Source organism: Triticum urartu, chromosome 3 (genome assembly GCF_003073215.2).
Source record: "Triticum urartu cultivar G1812 chromosome 3, Tu2.1, whole genome shotgun sequence".
NCBI classification, from domain to species: Eukaryota; Viridiplantae; Streptophyta; class Magnoliopsida; order Poales; family Poaceae; genus Triticum; species Triticum urartu.
The window spans coordinates 544,468,034-544,475,555 of record NC_053024.1 but is presented as its reverse complement, the minus strand read 5'-3'; positions in this window follow the sequence as shown (position 1 = coordinate 544,475,555).

Sequence of the window (7,522 nt, the reverse complement as noted above, 5' to 3'; positions counted from 1 at the left end):
GTCAAGTTAACCCTAAGTGTTTTGCATGTGTAAAACTGTCTTACACCCGTTGTATGTGAACGTAAGAATCTAACACCCGATCATCACGTGGTGCTTCGAAACAACGAACTGTCGCAACGGTGCACAGTTAGGGGGAACACTTTCTTGAAATTTTAACAAGGGATCATCTTATTTACTACCGTCGTTCTAAGTAAACAAGATGCATAAACATGATAAACATCACATGCAATCAAATAGTAGTGACATGATATGGCCAATATCATATAGCTCCTTTGATCTCCATCTTGGGGCTCCATGATCATCTTGTCACCGGCATGACACCATGATCTCCATCATCGTGTCTCCATGAAGTTGTCACGTCATCTATTACTTCTACTACTACAGCTAAGGTTAGCAATAAAGTAAAGTAATTACATGACGTTTATGTTGACACGCAGGTCGTAAATAAATTAAGACAACTCCTATGGCTCCTGCCGGTTGTCATACTCATCGACATGCAATTCGTGATTCCTATTACAAGAACATGATCAATATCATACATCACATATATCATTCATCACATCCTTTTGGCCATATCACATCACATAGCATACCCTGCAAAAACAAGTTAGACGTCCTCTAATTGTTGTTTGCATGTTTTACGTGTCTGCTATGGGTTTCTAGCAAGAACGTTTCTTACCTACGCAAAAACCACAACGTGATATGCCAATTGCTATTTACCCTTCATAAGGACCCTTTTCATCGAATCCGATCCGACTAAAGTGGGAGAGACAGATACCCGCTAGCCACCTAATGCAACTAGTGCATGTCAGTCGGTGGAACCGGTCTCACCTAAGCATACGTGTAAGGTTGGTCCGGGCCGCTTCATCCCATGATGCCGCCGAATCAAGATTGGACTAGTAACGGTAAGCATATTAAACAAAATCAACGCCCACAACTACTTTGTGTTCTACTCGTGCATAGAAACTACGCATAGACCTAGCTCATGATGCCACTGTTGGGGAACGTAGCAGAAATTCAAAATTTTCCTACGTGTCACCAAGATCTATCTATGGAGAGACCAGCAACGAGGGGAAGGAGAGTGCATCTACATACCCTTGTAGATCGCTAAGCGGAAGCGTTCAAGAGAACGGGGTTGATGGAGTCGTACTCGTCGTGATTCAAATCACCGGAGATCCTAGTACCGAAAGGACGGCACCTCCGTGTTCAACACACGTACAGCCCGGTGACGTCTCCCATGCCTTGATCCAGCAAGGAGAGAGGGAGAGGTTGAGGAAGACTCCATCCAGCAGCAGCACAACGGCGTGGTGGTGGTGGAGGAGCGTGGCAATCCTGCAGGGCTTCGCCAAGCACCGCGGGAGAGGAGAAGTACTTGGGAGAGAGGAGAGGGCTGCACAAAGGCAAAGGGGTGTCTCAAGAGGCCCTCCTACCCTCACTATATATAGGGATCCCAAGGGGGGGTGCGACAGCCCTAGGAGATCCAATCTCCTAGGGGGGGGCGGCCAGGGGGGGTTTCCCCCCCCCCCCCCCAAGGCACCTAGGAGGTGCCTTCCCTCCTTGGGACTCTTCCTTAGGGTTCCCCTTTCACCCTAGGCGCATGGGCCATAAGGGAAGTGGCGCCCCAGCCCACTTTGGGCTGGATCCCTTCCCACTTCAGCCCATGGGACCCTCCGGGATAGGTGGCCCCACCCGGTGGGCCCCCGGGACCCTTCCGGTGGTCCCGGTACAATACCGATGACCCCAAAACTTGTCCCGATGGCCGAAACAGGACTTCCTATATATAAATCTTTACCTCCGGACCATTCCGGAACTCCTCGTGACGTCCGGGATCTCATCCGGGACTCCGAACAACATTCGGTAACCACATACAACTTCCTTTATAACCCTAGCGTCATCGAACCTTAAGTGTGTAGACCCTACGGGTTCGGGAGACATGCAGACATGACCGAGACGTTCTCCGGTCAATAACCAACAGCGGGATCTGGATACCCATGTTGGCTCCCACATGTTCCACGATGATCTCATCGGATGAACCACGATGTCAAGGACTTAATCAATCCCGTATACAATTCCCTTTGTCTAGCGGTATTGTACTTGCCCGAGATTCGATCGTCGGTATCCCTATACCTTGTTCAATCTCGTTACCGGCAAGTCTCTTTACTCGTTCCGTAACACATCATCCCGTGATCAACTCCTTGGTCACATTGCGCATATGATGATGTCCTACCGAGTGGGCCCAGAGATACCTCTCCGCTTACAACGGAGTGACAAATCCCAGTCTCGATTCGTGCCAACCCAACAGACACTTTCGGAGATACCTGTAGTGCACCTTTATAGTCACCCAGTTACGTTGTGACGTTTGATACACCCAAAGCATTCCTACGGTATCCGGGAGTTGCATAATCTCATGGTCTAAGGAAATGATACTTGACATTAGAAAAGCTTTAGCATACGAACTACACGATCTTTGTGCTAGGCTTAGGATTGGGTCTTGTCCATCACATCATTCTCCTAATGATGTGATCCCGTTATCAATGACATCCAATGTCCATGGTCAGGAAACCGTAACCATCTATTGATCAACGAGCTAGTCAACTAGAGGCTTACTAGGGACATGGTGTTGTCTATGTATCCACACATGTATCTGAGTTTCCTATCAATACAATTATAGCATGGATAATAAACGATTATCATGAACAAGGAAATATAATAATAACTTATTTATTATTGCCTCTAGGGCATATTTCCAACAGTGATTAGGTTGATTCTTTTTGCAGATGATTAATAGATAAATTCCTCACGTCCAGCAATTTATTTCAGAATTTTTGGGGTTACAGAAGTATTCGAAACCTACAGATTACTATAGATTGGTCTGTTTTTCGTGTGTTGTTTGCTTATTTTGATGCATCAATGGCTAGTATCGGAGGGTATGAATCATAGAGAAGTTGGAATATAGTAGGTTTAACACCAATATAAATGAAGAATGAGTTCATTACAGTACATTAAGTGGTTATTTGTTTTCTTATACTAACGGAGATCATGAGAATTTCTGTTGAGTTTTGTGTTGTGAAGTTTTCAAGTTTTGTATAAAGATTTGATGGATTATGGAATAAGGAGTGGAAAGAGCCTAAGCTTGAGGATGCCCAAGGCACCCCAAGGTAAAATTCAAGGACAACCAAAATCCTAAGCTTGGGGATGCCCCCGAAGGCATCCCCTCTTTCGTCTTCTTCCATCGGTAACTTTACTTGAGGCTATATTTTTATTTATCACATGATATGTGTTTTTCTTAGAGCGTCTTGTATGATTTGAGCCTTTTCTTTTTAGTTTACCACAATCATCCTTGTTGTACACACCTTTTGGGAGAGACACATATGAATTGGAATTTATTAGAACACTCTATGTGCTTCACTTATATCTTTTGATCTAGATAATTTTGCTCTAGTGCTTCACTTATATCTTTTTAGAGCACGGTGGTGGTTTTATTTTATAGAAATTATTGATCTCTCATGCTTCACTCATATTATTTTGAGAGTCTTTTGGAACAGCATGGTAATTTTCTTTGGTTATAAAATTAGTCCTAATATGATGGGCATCCAAGATGGGTATAATACAAACTATCATAAAAAGTGCATTGAATACTATGAGAAGTTTGCTACTTGATTATTGTTTTGAGATATGAAGATGTTGATATTAGAGTCATGCTAGTTGAGTAGTTGTGAATTTGAGAAATACTTGTGCCAAAGTTTGTGATTTCCGTAGCATGCACGTATGGTGAACCGTTATGTGATGAAGTCGGAGCATGATTTATTTATTGATTGTCTTCCTTATGAGTGGCGGTCGGGGACGAGCGATGGTCTTTTCCTACCAATCTATCCCCTAGGAGCATGCGCGTACTTTGTTTCGATAATTAATTTTTTTTTGCAATAAGTATGTGAGTTCTTTATGACTAATGTTGAGTCCATGGATTATACGCACTCTCACCCTTCCACCATTGCTAGCCTCTCTAGTACCACGCAACTTTCGCCGGTACCATAAATCCACCATATACCTTCCTCAAAACAGCCACCATACCTACCTATTGTTGCATTTCCATAGCCATTCCAAGATATATTGCCATGCAACTTTCCACCGTTCCGTTTATTATGACACGCTTCATCATTGTCATATTGTCGTGCATGATCATGTAGATGACATCGTATTTGTGGCAAAGCCACCTTTATAATTCTTTCATACATGTCACGCATGAGTCATTGCACATCCCAGTACACCGCCAGAGGCATTCACATAGAGTCATATTTTGTTCTAAGAATTGAGTTGTAATTCTTGAGTTGTAAGTAAATAAAGTGTGATGATCATCATTATTAGAGCATTGTCCCATGTGAGGAAAGTATGATGGAGACTATGATTCCCCCACAAGTCGGGATGAGACTCCGGACAAAAAAAGGGGAAAAGGAGGCCATAAAAAAGAGGAGTAAAGGCCCAAATAAAAAAATAAGAAAAAAAGAGAGAAGGGACACTATCCTTTTACCACACTTGTGCTTCAAAGTAGCACCATGATCTTCGTGATAGAGAGTCTCCTATGTTGTCACTTTCATATACTAGTGGGAATTTTTATAGAACTTGGCTTGTATATTCCAATGATGGGCTTCCTCAAAATGCCCTAGGTCTTCGTGAGCAAGCAAGTTGGATGCACACCCACTTAGTTTGTTTTGTTGAGCTTTCATACACTTATAGCTCTAGTGCGTCCGTTGCATGGCAATCCCTACTCACTCACATTGATATCTATTGATGGGCATCTCCATAGCCCATTGATATGCCTAGTTGATGTGAGACTATCTTCTCCTTTTTGTCTTCTCCACAACCACCATTCTATTCCACCAATAGTGTTATGTCCATGGCTCATGCTCATGTATTGCGTGAAGATTGAAAATTTTTGAGAACATCAAAAGTTTGAAACAATTGCTTGGCTTGTCATCGGGGTTGTGCATGATTTAAATATTTTGTATGGTGAAGATAGAGCACAGCCAAACTATATGATTTTGTAGGGATAACTTTCTTTGGCCATGTTATTTTGAGAAGACATAATTGCTTAGTTAGTATGCTTGAAGTATTATTATTTTTATGTCAATATTAAACTTTTGTCTTGAATCTTTCGGATCTGAACATTCATGTCACAATAAAGAAAATTACATTGAGAATTACGCTAGGTAGCATTCCACATCAAAAATTCTGTTTCTATCATTTACCTACTCGAGGACGAGCAGGAATTAAGCTTGGGGATGCTTGATACGTCTCCAACGTATCTATAATTTTTTATTGTTCCATTCTATTATATTACCTGTTTTGGATGTTAATGGGCTTATTTATTCACTTTTATATTATTTTTGGGACTAACCTACTAACCCAACGCCTAGTGAAAATTGCTGTTTTTTGCCTATTTTAGTGTTTCCAGAAAAGGAATATCAAACGGAATCCAAATGGAATGAAACCTTCGGGAGAGTTACTTTTGGAACAAACGTGATCCAGGGGATTTGGAGTAGACGTCAAGAAATCAACAAGGAGGCCATGAGGCAGGGAGGCGAGCCTGCCCCCTGGGCGCGCCCTCCACCCTCATGGGCCCCTCGTAGCTCCACCGACCTACTTCTTCCTCCTATATATGTCCATATACCCCGAAAACATCCAGGAGCACCACGGAACCCTATTTCCACCGCCACAACATTCTGTACCCAAGAGATCCCATCTTGGGGCCTTTTCCGGAACTCCGCCAGAGGGGGAATCGATCACGGAAGGCTTCTACATCAACACCATAGCCTCTCCGATGATGTGTGAGTAGTTTACCACAGACCTTCGTGTCCATAGTTATTAGCTAGATGGCTTCTTCTCTCTCTTTGGATCTCAATACGATGTTCTCCTCGATCTTCTTGGAGATCTATTTGATGTAACTTTTTTGCGGTGTGTTTGTCGAGATCCGATGAATTGTGGGTTTATGATCAAGTTTATCTATAAACAATATTTGATTCTTTTCTTAAATCTTTTATGTATGATTGGCTATCTTTGCAAGTCTCTTCGAATTATCAGTTTGATTTGGCCTACTAAATTGATCTTTCTTGCAATGGGAGAAGTTCTTAGCTTTGGGTTCAATCTTACGGTGTCCTTTCCCAGTGATAGCAGGGGCAGCAAGGCACGTATTGTATTATTGCCATCGAGGATAAAAAGATGGGGTTTATATCATATTGCTTGAGTTTATCCCTCTACATCATGTCATCTTGCCTAATGCGTTACTCTGTTCTTATGAACTTAATACTCTAGATGCATGCCGGATAGCGGTCGATGTGTGGAGTAATAGTAGTAGATGCAGAATCGTTTCGGTCTACTTGTCGCGGACGTGATGCCTATATACATGATCATGCCTAGATATTCTCATAATTATTCGCTTTTCTATCAATTGTTCGACAGTAATTTGTTCACCCACCGTGATACTTATGCTATCTTGAGAGAAGCCACTAGTGAAACCTATGGCCTCCGGTTCTATCTTTTATCATATAAGTTTCCAATTTATTTTATTTTGCAATCTTTACTTTCAATCTATATCATAAAAATACCAAAAATATTTATCTTATTATTGTTATCTCTATCAGATCTCACTCTCGTAAGTGACCGTGAAGGGATTGACAACCCCTTTATCATGTTGGTTGCGAGGTACTTATTTGTTTGTGTAAGTACGAGGGACTTGCGTGTAGTCTCCCACTGGATTGATACCTTGGTTCTCAAAAACTAAGGGAAATACTTACCCTACTTTGTTGTATCACCCTTTCCTCTTCAAGGGAAAACCAACGCAGTGCTCAAGAGGTAGCAACCACACACACGCTTAATTGAGTCATCTGAGTCTTTAAGACCAGCAGAAACAATTAAATTAATAATATGGGCAACACACCTCAATTGGAGAATTACCATTGGCTATGTTTCTTTTGATTTGCTCATTTTCTTTCGGATGTAAGTTAGACCACCATCATTAGCGCTATGATTATCAATTGTTATTGTCATAACCTTGTCAATACCCCACTCCATCAAGCATTTTCTCTAAGGATTTCTCAATATATTCTCCCTTATGACCTTTTTTGCGGAAAAACTTCCAATCTATTCATCTTCAATCATGATAGTACAACGAACACCAGAAATAAAAATTACATCCGGGTCCGTAGACCATCTAGCGACGACTATAAGCACTGAAGCGAGCCAAAGACGCGCCGCCGTCATCACCCCTCCATCGCCGGGTCGGGCACAACTTGTTGTAGTAGACAGTCGGGAAGTCGTCGTGCTAAGGCCCCATAGGACCGGCGCACCATAATAGCAACCGCCACCGATGAAGAATAACGTAGGCTGGAAGGATTCAACCCGACACACGAACGTAGACGAACAACGACAAGATCCGAGCTAATCCACCAAAGATAGATCCGCCAGAGACACACCTCCACACGCCCACCAATGATGCTAGACGCACCGCCGGAACGGGGGCTAGGCG